The following is a 14,111-nucleotide window of genomic DNA, read 5'->3' on the forward strand; positions in this document are numbered from 1 at the left end:
ATTACCTGCGTGTGTTAAACAAATAGAAACTGATATTTGAAGAATAGGTCATGTGTGTATGGTGGGACCCCTGCTGAATAAATATATAAACTTCTGCTTCTGCAATTCTACACTCCGTCTTCAGACCACAAGTGGCCAATCAGTACCATTCGACCGCCGTGTAATCCTCACTGAGGATGCGGATAGCAGGGGCGTGTGGTCAGCACACCGCTCTCCCGGTCGTTATGATGGTTTTCTTTGACCGGGGCCACTACTTTTCGGTCGAGTAGCTCCTCAGTTGGCGTCAAGAGGCTGAGTGCACCCTGAAAAATGGCAATAGCTCATGGCGGCCCGGATGGTCACCCATCCAAGTGCCGACCACGCCCGACAGCGCTTAACTTCGGTGATCTGACGGGAACCAGTGTATCCACTGCGGCAAGGCCGTTGCCAAATACATAAACTGACGGGAACAAAATGGAAACACGAAAAAAAATCAATGTACGGTAATGAAATGTTGGGAAGATATTTAAGTGATTAACATTGCAAGATCACAGGTTAACGTAAGCACGAGATATGCCATTGCAAATGCAAAATTCTAGTATATTAACAACCGGTGTAACCGTCAGAATGATGAATGCGAGCATGCATACTTGCATCCATTGTGTTGTACACGTCCTGGTCGTCAGTTTATGGGACTGAGTTCCAAGTCTGTTGCACTTAGTAGGTCAGAGCAGGGACGGTTAATGCTGTCGGCCGCTGTGGCCGAGCGGTTCTAGGCGCTTCAGTCCGGAACCGCATTGCTGCTACCGTCGCAGGTTCGAATCTTGCCTCGGGCATGGCTGTGTGTGATGTCCTTGGGTTAGTTACGTTTAAGTAGTTCTAAGTCTAGGGGACTGATGACCTAAGATGTTAAGTCCTATAGTGCTTAGAGCCATTTGAACCATCTGAACGGTTAATGCTGTTTGTGAATGACGTTGGAATTGTTGTACGATGATGCCCCATATGTGCTCGATTGGACACTGCTCTATTGATCGAGCAGGTCAAGGCAACATATCGATACTCTACAGAGCATATTGGGTTATAACAGCGGTGTGTGAGCGAGTGTTATCCCGTTGGAAAGCACCTCCTATAGTGCTGTTCATGAATGGCAGGACAACAGGTCGAATCGCCAAATTAACATACAAATTTGCAGTCATGGTGCTTGGGACAACCATGACAGTGCTCCTGCTGCCATACGAAAACGCACCCCAGACCATAACTCGAGTTGTAGGTCCAGCGTGTCTAGCACGCAGACAGGCTGGTTGCAGGCCCTCAATTGGCCACATTATAACCAAAAACAGCCGTCACTGGCACCAAGGCAGAACCAGCTTTCTTCAGAAAACACAACAGACCTACACTCTGCCCTCCACTGAGCCCTTGCTTGATACCACTGAAGTCCCAAACGGCGGTGGTTTGGAATACACGTTACAGGGCTGTCCTTCAAGTAACTGATTTGTAACACTTTGTTGTGTCATTGTTGTGCCTCCTCTTGCTAAAATCGTTTTTGCAGATGCAATACGATGAGCCAGAGCCATACACCGAAACCGATGGTCTTCCCTCTCGACAGTTCCACTTGACCGTCCAGAGCCCGGTCTTCTTGCAACTGTACATTCTCATGACCACCAATGCCAGCAGTCGTTTACAGTGCCTAAATTCCCAACAAGCCTTTCTGCAATATCGCAGAAGAGAGATCGAGCTTCTCGTAGCCCTAGTACACGACCTCACTGCAACTCAGTGAGGTACTGATAATGGCGTCTTTGTTGCTGTAAAGGCATTCTTGACTAACATCAACTCATCGTGTCCAATCCCAAAGGTAAGTAACTCTCACGGCTGCTACAGCGTGTATTTAAAGCAAACCCGATTTACATCCTCATAGTGGCACTACTACCGTCACTGTTATGTGACTGGTGAGAACCGTGGACAGACACCTTGTTTCGGGTGTAGAAAAGCGCCTACGAACTTTCCTTTATGTCGCACAACTTCTTCTTGGTGTTGCATTTTTTCCGTCAGTGTACATATAGCGTATCTCAAAAAACACCGACAAACGTGAGGGACATTTTCCTTATACAGAAGTAAGAAAGACAGTCCACTCATGGACTCTAAAATGCAAACCTTGTTCACCTTCGATAATAAGCAACAGATCTCTTCTACTGCAAAGTCCTTGTTTTCCATATTTTGGGAGGAGGAAGTATTGACCAAAACAATAAGAAATATCTATTAAACACGGGGTCTGAAATGCATACTTTAAGCGCTATGACCAAAGGTATGCATTTTAGAGCCCATGTTTATTAAATATTTTTTCTTGTTTTAGTTCATGCCACCTCCTCTCAAAATACGAAAAGCAAAGGAACTTACAGTAGAAGTGTTTCATACCATCGAAGATGAACAAGTGCTCATATCAATAAAATTATCCCCTAGAGCCCTTGTTTAACAGACTTTTTTTCTTGTTTGCTCTGAAGGATCCTGCCATAAAGTTTATCGATTTTCTTTGGGACACGCTGCACATGCAAGAGTGTAATGCGTATAAGTGCAGGTATTTCTTTTGGTGGCTAAAGGCAGATTACTTCATTTTCAGACTAATAATTATAGCTATTAGAAGCAGTATGTTTTTAGGTTGGTTAGCACCTGGTGGAGGTGGCAAGAGCAACCTATTAAAGCCTGTTTTCTCCTGGACAGCAGGGTGGCTGTCGCAGTGTGCATGCATGAATGCAATACAGTTAGTCTATACTGACAGGCGTAGTCCTCTTGGTGGTGCAGTTATAACCATCCAGGATACTTCAGGTAGCAACATTTATGAGAAGATTGTTCGATACAGAGAAAAAGCAACTCGAAGGACAAATGTTACTTATTGTGCTCATTCAGTATAGAACGAAGAATACATTACGCCTCTGACTGAAACATTCTGTCACAAATGAGCTTGAACCACAGGTACAAAAAATATATCATTAGGCATGAAATCTGTGTCGGAGTTCATCATCGTAGTTCGTCATCGCAGACGCTGACGAGTGGTGGCAGCAAACCATGACATGATATTTTCAGTGGGTGAGAAGTCTGGAGAACATATCGACCAGGTCAACAGTCCAACATTCTCTGTACCTAAGTAGATCAGGACAACGCAGCTAACAAGCGGTCTTGCATTACATTGCTGGAATAGACTTTGAAGATAAGTCACAGCCCTCATCACACCAGAAATGTCGTGGCTACTTTCGGAGCTGTCAGGTGTGTGAAAGAAGTGACGGTGCATTGTATCCAATAGCATCCCCTACTATCACACCAGCTGCTGGGGCTATGTCCACTACGATACTGTACACAAGGACTCTTTTGGGACGGTAACATGGTATTATTCCAATGTCCAGTATTGTCGTTGGACTTACCAGTGTCAGTGCTCTTATTTCTGCTACTGCCATAACAATGATCGCTGTGTTGACAGTCCACAATGTTTCAAACATTGTCTTTAATACTTGCCTTTCTGCAAAAAAGCCCATTTCCTGAGTCAAGTGACATGTCTTTATAATGGTATGTTCTCTATGACGCTAGATCCATTGAGACTCTCCTTGGCGATGAGTATAGCCTTCCTAAACCCATCTATTCGATATCTGCAGGACAGTCGTGGTATCCTGGTTAATGCGATCAACAATATCGCGAAACATCAAACCATACGATGTAAAGGCCACGACCCTTCCACAGTCGAATTCCTTCTTACACAAGACATAAAATTTTCTCACAAACAAGTTACGTTCAGCAGCTATTCCTGAAAGTGAAACCTACTGCGTAATATTCTCTTACATTTTTTTTTTTTTTTGTATGTAGATAGCATTACTCCTAACTATTTTGTTCTGTTGCACTGAAATGTTTATCACATCCATATCCAAGTACGAGGGTTGAAACTCTAATAGTGGCAACTATTTATTTACAGCTCATGCAAAACAGAGACTTGTTTCAAAGTTTTACTGACCTTCAAGGTAGTCACCACCATTGCGTTTAACCTGTTGCCAGCGATGTGGAAGTCGTAGGATACTGTTAGCAGTGCCAGTTGTGTTGCAAGTTCGAGCGGCGTGGTCTATTGCCCGACGAGTTTCTAGCAGGTGTGAAGCGAATGCCGTGAAGTGTTTCCTTCAGTTTAGGAATCGAACTTAAGTCAGGGGAGCGCAGTAGGTGGTATAGCACTTATCAGCCCCATCAGTCAAACAAACCAGTAACAGCTTGCACTATACGTGCTTGAGCATTGTCCTGCAAAATGATGGTCAGGTCCTGCAGGAAGTGTCATCACTTCTGTCCCTAAGCTGGTCGTAGGTTGTGTTTCAAAAATGAACAACATAGACAGAAGTGATGACACTTTCTGCAGGACCTGACCATCATTTTGCAGGAATATGCTCAAGCACATACAGTGCAAGCTGTTACTGATTTGTTTGACTGACGGGGCTGATAAGTGCTATACCACCTACTGCACTCCCCTGACCTAAGCCTTCGTCAGTTCAACTCGATTTCCAAACTGAAGGAAACACTTCACGGCATTCGCTTCTGAACAGCAACAAATTCGTCGGGCAATAGACCGCGCCGCTCGAAATGTCAACACAACTGCCACTGCAAACAGTATCCTACGACTATCACATCGCTGACAACGGGTTATACACAATGCTGGTGACTACTTTGAAGGTCAGTAAAACCTTGAAACAAGTATCTATTTTGTACGAGTTGAAAATAAATAGTTTCCGCTATTAAAGTTCCAACCCTCGTATGTACTAATATCATGCCAGTTTGGCTATCGCTGCATGTAACCATTATGGTGTTGCAACTTTAGTAGCCAGTAATATGTACTGCGTAGTTATAACTGAAGCACAGTTACTCACAGAGGTCTAGGATGGGCAGTAATTATCGTATGGCAACGATACTTGGTACATATTCTAATGGATCAATGCGGAAACGGTATGCGCTGGGAAAAATTAGTTCTAATTTTTCCATATGTACTGGATTAGGGACGTGAAGCGGGCAGAAAGGTAAAACAAGTGAGAAACACATAATATTGATTCTATTATTAACGCCCATTTACACAATTTGTTCAATATGAGCACTGGAGATGTCAACGAGATGCTGTACAGCGTCAGATTTGCACCTGGTTTCCAAAATTGGAACTATTTCTTTCCAGCGTAAATTGGCTCCACGTTAACCCATTAGCGTATCTAACAAACTTCCCTGCCATAAGTTAATTACAGCGCACACTGATCCTCAGTGAGTAGCTGTCCTTTAATTGTAATCACCCTCTATAGGTATTCGCCATGATGATAAGTTCTCTTTCTGTTCAACACAACAGTTACGCCCAATCCGCTGACTCTTGAGTGAACATCTAGTAACATTACTGTTGTCGCACAGGTTGTATCCGAAGTCCATCGACAGAATTTTGGAGATTGTTTACTGATATGTTAGAACAGCGAGACTCAAAGTGTGCTCTGCAGAGCCTTGGCGCTACACAAGGCCTCTTTGACGGCTTCAACAAAACAATATTAACCTAAAAAAGAAATCACATCAATTATTGTAAAGCATTGAGAAAAATAACTCTTATGCCGTATCAGTATTGATTTTATAAAAGTTGATCTCTTTCTCACTGCTTAGTAGCCAAAACCGAAGCGACAAGCAGCGTACTATATCCACAGTAATGGTGCGATCAAAAACTACAAACAAAAGAATTATCTTCTACGAGCAGGTATGTGGCAGTTCGATACGCGTGAGAACCTCGAAAGATTTCGTCGTTTCGCTGTAAATGCCCCACCGACAGGTTCTATATAAAGCCGAACCGCGCAGCACAGAGTACAATTCCTACCCAAGTTTGCGATTGCAATGTGATGTCCAATTTGGCAGGGAAAATCCGCACTAAATTCGATTCGCGTTTGTTACTGACTACAGTTGTTAAATTTGTAGCTTCACTCAAATTATTTTGAGCACTGATATTCATTTTTAATAAGGTTTTTGATTTGTAATCATAATAATTGTTGTTATGTAATGAAGTGTATTCCATGAAATGACAAGTGACGAAATATGTGCGTTTTTTCTTAGAATTATCCCAACCCTCATTGTGAGGTATCAGTTGGATTTTTGGATGGTTTGTGGTGGTATTAGAGAACTAGAGGGCCTTTTAACGCCAAATGCAGTCGTTGGCGAGACAGCAGAAACAGCAGTTAAAGAATTGGTTTGATTGCTCCAAGACACGCGCGCATATTTTGAGACGTATTTTCCTAAAAAGCAAAATGCAAAACTGAAAGTGAATTCATTGGATTAGAAAGAATCCTTTTGTCCAGAGTTCGCAAAATCCAGAAAATATGTCAAGCGAAACCTATGAATTCTTATTACAAAAGACTTCAGCTTCAAAAGTGGAATCACTGTTAAAAACAAATTTACTTAATGATTTCTGGTTCAGGGTTCTTGATGCATATGCGCAACTTGTCACACAGCCTCTGACTGTGCTTCTCCCGTTCCCAACAAAATTTGAATTCTCAGCATATGCAGCTAGAAACACAAAATACCGCAAGACACTTGATGCTAGACCTTACCCGTCTTCAACTCTCTTCTGTCAAGTGTGGCATTAAAAGCTGGTCAAAAACGAAAAACAAATTCATACCTTCCATTAAACGGAAACAAATTCATACCTCGCATTAAACGGAAACAACTTACAGTGGAATCAATACAGCTTTGTTTTGTGTATTGTTTTGTATATTGTTACACATCCCAGTAATGTATTATGTGCCTATTTTTGTATGATTCTTATTAGAAAGAAGTAAAGAACGAAAGTAGAACTAGTTTATTATTTCAGGGATTCGTAAAATATTTCGTAATTCAAAAATTTTGAGGACCACTGTTTTAGTATAAGTAACTAGGTCTCGGAAGCTCTGAACAGAGTAATTTTATTTCGTTTCATTCCTTTGCCCGTGCATCTTTGTAACTGCATTGCACTGCAAATACCTGCACGGTTGCGCAAATGTCACTGGTAAGTGCTTTGCGTCTTGTTTGAAAAGAAACGTGTTGCATGCACTCTCGGTACTCGTTGTCGACAACAGTAGTGCTCACTTTAATCTCTGTGCATAAACTTATATTTAGTACCGCTCGGTTCTCTCTCGAGTTTGCTTTTTTTCTGGCAATATTAGTTGCCCATTAACAATTACACACTGCGGTATCGATGGCTTTACTAAAGAAGATTTCACCAATATTAATTTCGTTTATGGATTTTCTGAATGTATTTTAGATTATTCTGTATTTTTGATTGCAAATTTTGGTGCCAGCCCACTGTAGGCGTTTTTGCTATTGTGAAGGTATTTTCATACGATAAAAGATAATTTTGGTAATAAACTGGATACATCATAATTACGTTATTACTCTGTAAGGGAGATCACAGGCCGCTAGTACCAAAATACTCAGAATTTATCCCTAAATAACCTCCGGAATGTTCTCTGAAGAGTTCGGGCTCACTGTGTACATGCACGATAACAAATTATGTCTATCGGTGATGTCTCACAGAGATGGCAGTCCACGTTCGCTGGATGTAAGTGACATCCGGATGTTATAGCGTCTATGCAAACGACGACCACACCTGTACCCGCATTGAATCCGAACGGCTCCCACCACACACTGCTTTAGACTGTTCTCTCAGAAACTGGGTCCACGGAAAACTATATCTCAAGCTGACGGAATCAATTACGGGCACACTAATAAAGATATATTTCTGAAATTTGGCTGTATTAATTCTCAGATACGACCACAAGGGGTAATAAGTCAAGTTCTTTTATATTAATTTATTTATTACTTGTTGCAAAAAGCACGATCAAAAACACACAATAAAACTCCATCTTCGTTTCGAACGTCCGCAGTTTTATTATTTTGTCAGATTTCAAAAAACTGTGCTATTACTCTGTGTGCAATATCCTATAGATTAAGAAAATTATTTGCTTTTTCACTCAATTTGGACAAAGCAACTTAAGCTCCTCGGATGGGAGGTTTAATGATGACTGCAGTTCTTTAAAAAAATCGGAAAATTTTGCCCAAGAATCAATAAATAATGCGTAAAAAGATTTACTTTGGTTGCATCATTGTTCTTTTTTTTTCAAATGGACCCTTAAAAGAACAACTCCATCTGAATTCCTGCAGAGCACACTGGCTTTTGTTCTTGGGGATGTTCCACTCATATCATGAAAGGCCAGCCCTATTATCCTTCGCTAGTGGGTACTCCCCCCAATTTCTGACAATTTTACTTTTGTGCGGAGGCTCAGCCATATAAAACTTTTTGACATATGTAACCCCCATTTGATCGTACAACAGGTTTTATTCCACCATTTATATTTCGGCCTTAGGTCATTATCAAGTGTTACAATCATTAAAGAACCTTAGACTTGAGCAGAACACAAGTCATAGTCTAAATATTTTGACGATGACTTGTCTTCTACTCAAGTCTAATGACTTTTAATACTTGCAACACTTGAAATGGCCTAAGGCCTGTTACCAAGGTAACAAGTCCTGCACAGGAAAGGTTTAAACATCAACACGTGGAAGGGAGACCCACTAGATAGTTCGTCGTTTTCACCTAATTAACATTTATTTAAGAAAATCATACTGACCAATTAAATTCCAGATATATAACAACATGAAAATCATCAGGATTATAGTGACATGTAAAGTGACAAACTACTGAAATTTATCAGTATAATCAAAAGGAAACAGTATTCAATAAACACAAAGCATCTGAGTTTATGAACATAAGAATGAAATTTGAATCACTCCACAGCCTACAACCTTGGCGGCAGTCGCCCAATCCAGGTATAGCTACAAGGAACAAGACGTCTACTCAACTTTCGCCAGGTATGACAGACGATGCGGCAAAGCGCTCCCGCGGCAATAGCTTAGATCTCGGACGTTGTGCAGGATGCTGCCAAGATAGCGGCCCTGAAGCCGTACACGCCTTCACAAGGCTTTTAATTAGATCAGGGGAAACTCGCTAAGATTGACAATTAGAATGGATTTTGTCATACACAATAAATAGATACGCCTCTGTCTAGGTAAGATTATAAGCGAGTACATGTAACTGAAAAGGTACAGATACAAAAGAGCAGTTCCAGTTAACCCGCCCCCCCCCCTCCCCTGAGGGATGAATAAGTATTGCTAAAACGCCGTAAGAAACACTAGTTAAGGTGAGCTTCAGCAAAGCAGAAAATTTCACTCAGTAGTAGCCATACGTAATTCAGTTATGACTAAAACACATCAACGTAGGTTAGAATAAATACAGTTTACTAAACCATAATCAGATTTCAAATTCATACCTAGTACGTGATACAGTACCATAACATTGCCACCGAGTACGGTGCCACTCACCGGTGTTACCATTTCAATTCATAACATTGCACTCCAAGCGGGTGCACACAAGCGGTTTATCAGTTAACAGAATCAAGCCAAGACACACTGCGGAACAAACAAATACATATTATTCCCTGAACCAGACACAATAATATTGCGCCAATTTTCCTTTAAACAGTGAAACCACGAGTCTACAATATCAATAGGCTGTATGTTACGGTGCGCTCTCCCCACCGTCAATTATCCTTTTAACTCCTTTTCAAATGACAGAAGGAGGCCCCCGTTACCAGAGCTCCAGAGCACGACCTTAGTCACCTTCTTCAGCGGCTGCCTATCATTCAACAAGTCTTTGGGAGATGCGGCTGGGTACATGCGTTGTCAATCCCAAATCGACCCAACCGAAACTCCCACTGCTTCTCCAGCCCTCCTTCTTCCGTCATGTGCCGTTCACAACTCACTGCCACCACGCCGAGTCTCCACACCTCGACCAGAAAAACAAAAGATAACTCAAAAGGGAGGTGACTATCGATACCGGTGCCAGAGGTAGGTAGCCCAGCATACCCAACCGCCACGGCTCAAGGCCGAAATCTAAATTATGAAGTAAAATCTGCTGTGCAGTTAAATGGCGGTTATATGTTACAATTTCTGATATTCAGACACTTGAACAGAGTGTCTATGCAACAGGCGACACCATTCGACGATACAGTGAAGTATTCCGAACATAATTGCCTTGTGGCACCGTTAACACCATTTTTGATGCACACAACCTTGTTTTAGTTATGTATCCACCTGAAGAGACGGCTTGTGTTGAGGTGTGTAAACTCAAAGGGTTGTTCCTCGAGCCACTCTCTAACAATTCTGCACGTGTTGAGTGTCGCATTGTCCTGCTGGAATTGCCCAACTCCATCGGAATGCACAATGTACATGAATGGATGCAGGTGATCAGACAGCACGCTTAGGAACGTGTCTCTGTCAGAGCAGTATCTACACGTATCAGGTGCACACGCTCCACATCATTACAGTCTCCACCAGCTTGAACTGTCCCCTGCTAACATGCAGGGTACATGGATTCATGAGGTTGTCGCCATACCTATACACGACCATCCGCTCGATACAATTTGAAACGAGACTCGCCCGATCAGGCAACATATTTCCAGTCATCAACAGTTCAGGAGAGGTGTAAAGCTTTGTGTCGTGCAACCATCAAGGGTACACGAGTGGGCCTTCGGTTCCGAAAGCCCATATCGATGATGCTCGGTTGAACGTTTCGCACGCTGACACTTGTTGATGGCTCAGCAGTGAAATCTGCAGAAGTTTGCGGTAGGGTTGCACTTGTATCACGCTGAAAGATTCTCTTCAGTCGTCGCTGGTCCCGTTCTTGCAGAATCTTTCTCCGACCTCGGCGACGTCGGATATTCGACGTTTTACCGGATTCCTGATATTCACAGCACACTCATGAAAAGGTCGTGCTGGAAATTTCCCATCTCATCGCTACCTCGGAAATGCTGTGTCCCTTCTCTCGTGCGCCAACTATAACATCACATGCCATTGTAGCAGCGGTAACCGATCCAACAACTGCACCATACACTTGTTATCATATAGGCGCTGCCGACCACAACGCCGTGTTCTGCCTGTTATATATTTCCGTATTTGAATACGCATGTCTATACCACTTTCTCTGGCGCTTCAGTGAATAAGCATAGAATGTGAAGTTTTGTAATAAAAACTTCTTTCCATACTCACCACTAGCAAATATTTTTTATTGCAATAAAGATGTAACAGTTCACTTTCAACAACAGAACCGGACTGGTCAGTTTCTGATGTGAAACAAACAAACATGTATTATTGTTCTATATTATATAAAATTCGTAAGGTAAAGCAAATCTCATATTCTTATTCATACAGAATAAAACAAAGTCATTGTTGAAGTAATCTCAGGGACAGAAAATTATTATTTTCCATTCAAAATAATGTTCTTGAAATACAAGATCTTTTAAGATTATCTGTTCTCTGTCTCACGTGTACTCATTCATCCGTGTTCACTTCAAGTCACTGAGACATAAGCAAATCAAATTACAATTCCAGTAATGGACTACTTGTTACGAACAATCGTTTCACAGGTCAAAATGACGCTGTCCTCAAGACGCGTTACCGTCACGAAAATATCATATTTTCTTTAAGAAAAAAAAAATAAATCTTAATGGATCCCTAACCCGGAGGTGCTGCTCTCCATCGGTCTGGCTGGCTCTTTTACAGTGTTAACAGGTCGCTCTTCCGTTGATTCGTAGCATTTTTCAGCGGCTCTCTATAGTGTATTGTACAAACAAAAAAGAAATTTCAGTAAATTTTCTTAATCCTAGTTTAAACAAATTAATACATATTCCTCCATTTATAATATTGCAGTACGTACATTCGCAGGTTATTTCCTCAATTCTCTAGAAAATTGGCGCTATTTCAACTACATAAATGCTGTTGTTTGTCAGGGCAAAGTTTTATTTTTGCTTAATGTAAGTTTTCGTTTCTCCACGTGTCATGAACACCCTGTAGCATGTATACACTTTGTATTCCGATTTCCTTCACATAAATTACTTAAGTGTCACTGTCATTTTCCTTGGCTTACGGAGATGACAGCTTTATATTAAACGAAAATAGTGCGTACACGGTTAAAATTTATACGTCATGTGAGCACGTGGTGTAGCAGAACATGCAGGAGAAGGGAGCCACTGATACCGCTAATGATGGAATCAGAGGGAGCCATTCCCCCTCACTTACGCTTATGACAGCAATAAGGGTCGCCAGCCCCAAGTCATCACGAGCACCTGATGTGCGCTCTGGCCCCTCGCAACATCCCACATGCGTCGAAGGAAGCCAACAGTAAACGTGCAACAAAGGAGCAGCTCCCTGCAAGCAGCAGACCGTGAATGAGGATGGCAGCACTGAGCGAGGGGAAGCCCCTCCTGTTGCACGGAGCTGCGGACTCCCCTGGCCTTTGCGCAGTTGCTTCACATCTGGCGCCTCAGCTTTGCGCATGATGATCCCCATCTGGAAAAAGAGGGAGAGCTACGACTCTCCGAGAGTCTGCACGTGACAACGGGCCCTCCACAATCTCCCCAACTGCGCCGTCACTGCTGCCTTCACTCAGCTCTCTTATCTTGCTCTCCTCGTCCCTGCCGACATACTGTGACGAGAATGAGCCGCGAACATCTACTGCATTACTGCCGCTACACTGTGGGCTAAGAATGCTGGTCTGGCGCTTCCAGCAAATGTTACACCCAGAAAGACCTTCGGGTGGAGGGGGGTTATGCTACTTTGTCCATTTACATTACACGTGTTATGATCACCTGTTAAACCAAAATACTGACAGCGTACAACATACACTCAACCGTTGCATTAGTTCAAATGACTCATTCAAGATACTGGGTAATTTGCAATACATTTTACATACGATGCGGGGAGTGTGATAGAGGATAAGGGTATTGATTACTGCTATAGACACTATTCAGTAAATGTTCATTTATATTAAGATCGGGGGCATTTAGGGAGCACAGAAGTACTTTTAAGTATTGATCCTAGTCCTCCATTTGTGGACACTTCTAACTGTGAGGTAGTCGACGGCATTTCGTTCAAATATCTCATCCTCTCCAAGGACAATCATGTATGAGTAACAGAGATATCTGACAGTCAATTCGTAACCAAATCTATGACGAGTGCTACAAAACCTGTTTCCAAACCGTAAAGCTCCTTCACTGCCATGTGTTTTCCCTAAGATTTTGGTTTTTTTTTTTTTTCAATGTCTCGGAATCACTCTAGATAGAACCCTGAGCTACATAGAGCGCATCACCAAGCTTTCTCATAAAGCTGTTGCAAGGAACAACATACTACATAAGCTCAGTGGTACCACCTGGGGAACCCCTGCTGACTGTCTGCGTTTAACTGGCATCAGTCTTGTGTACTCTGCTGCCGAGTACTGTGCACCTGTCTGGTTGTACATGTGAAGAAGGTAGACACAAAACTTAACGACACAATGCGCTGCATTATTGGTTCCATCAAATCAACCCCATGCCACTGGTTACCTGTACTGAGTCACATCCCTCCACCTCACTTAAGGCGGAAACAAGCTCTACTGAGGGAGGGCAAGAAAATCTCTGCGTCACCCTCTCTACCACTGCACCAGGAATTCCGTCATCCACCACAGCAACGATTACGATTGAGAAGACCTGCAAGTGTTACTACAGGACAACTCATCGCGGATGGTTTTGATCTAAATGAAAGCTGGAAGCATGAATGGTCAACAAAAACATTGGGAACAAGAGCGCATCACCTTGATCCCACAAAGAAGCCAAACGGTTTTGACCTACCAAGGAACCTTTGGTGCTGCCTCAACAGGTTAAGTACTGGACATGGTTGTTGTATGTACTTCAGGAACAAATGGGGCTGGATCAGTTCACCAATGTGTGAATGCACTCAAGAAGAGCAGGCAATTGAACATTTGGTACAAAGCTGTCCACTTCATTCATACCCTGGAATTCCCGACGACTTGTTCACTCTCACACTCAGCTTATTATAATTGAAAACCACGGACTTTAAGGTTTATCTTGTCTAATAACATATGTGTATTCTATAAAATCATTTGCCTTATATCAACTGTATATTGTATAAAATCACAATACGACTAAATAAAATAAAAGCGTTTCTACGCGCTTTGTTCTCCAGCGTTTCCAACCATTTGCTAATATTTTTCATCTTTACGCAACTGCTAC

General features: G+C 42.3%; 1 pseudogene; it reads right to left on the bottom strand.

Moving 5' to 3' along the window:
- Positions 1 to 310: 310 nt before the first annotated feature.
- On the bottom strand, positions 311 to 428 carry LOC124559160 (annotated as a pseudogene).
- Positions 429 to 14,111: the final 13,683 nt, after the last annotated feature.

This window comes from Schistocerca americana, chromosome 1 (assembly GCF_021461395.2).
Source record: "Schistocerca americana isolate TAMUIC-IGC-003095 chromosome 1, iqSchAmer2.1, whole genome shotgun sequence".
NCBI classification, from domain to species: Eukaryota; Metazoa; Arthropoda; class Insecta; order Orthoptera; family Acrididae; genus Schistocerca; species Schistocerca americana.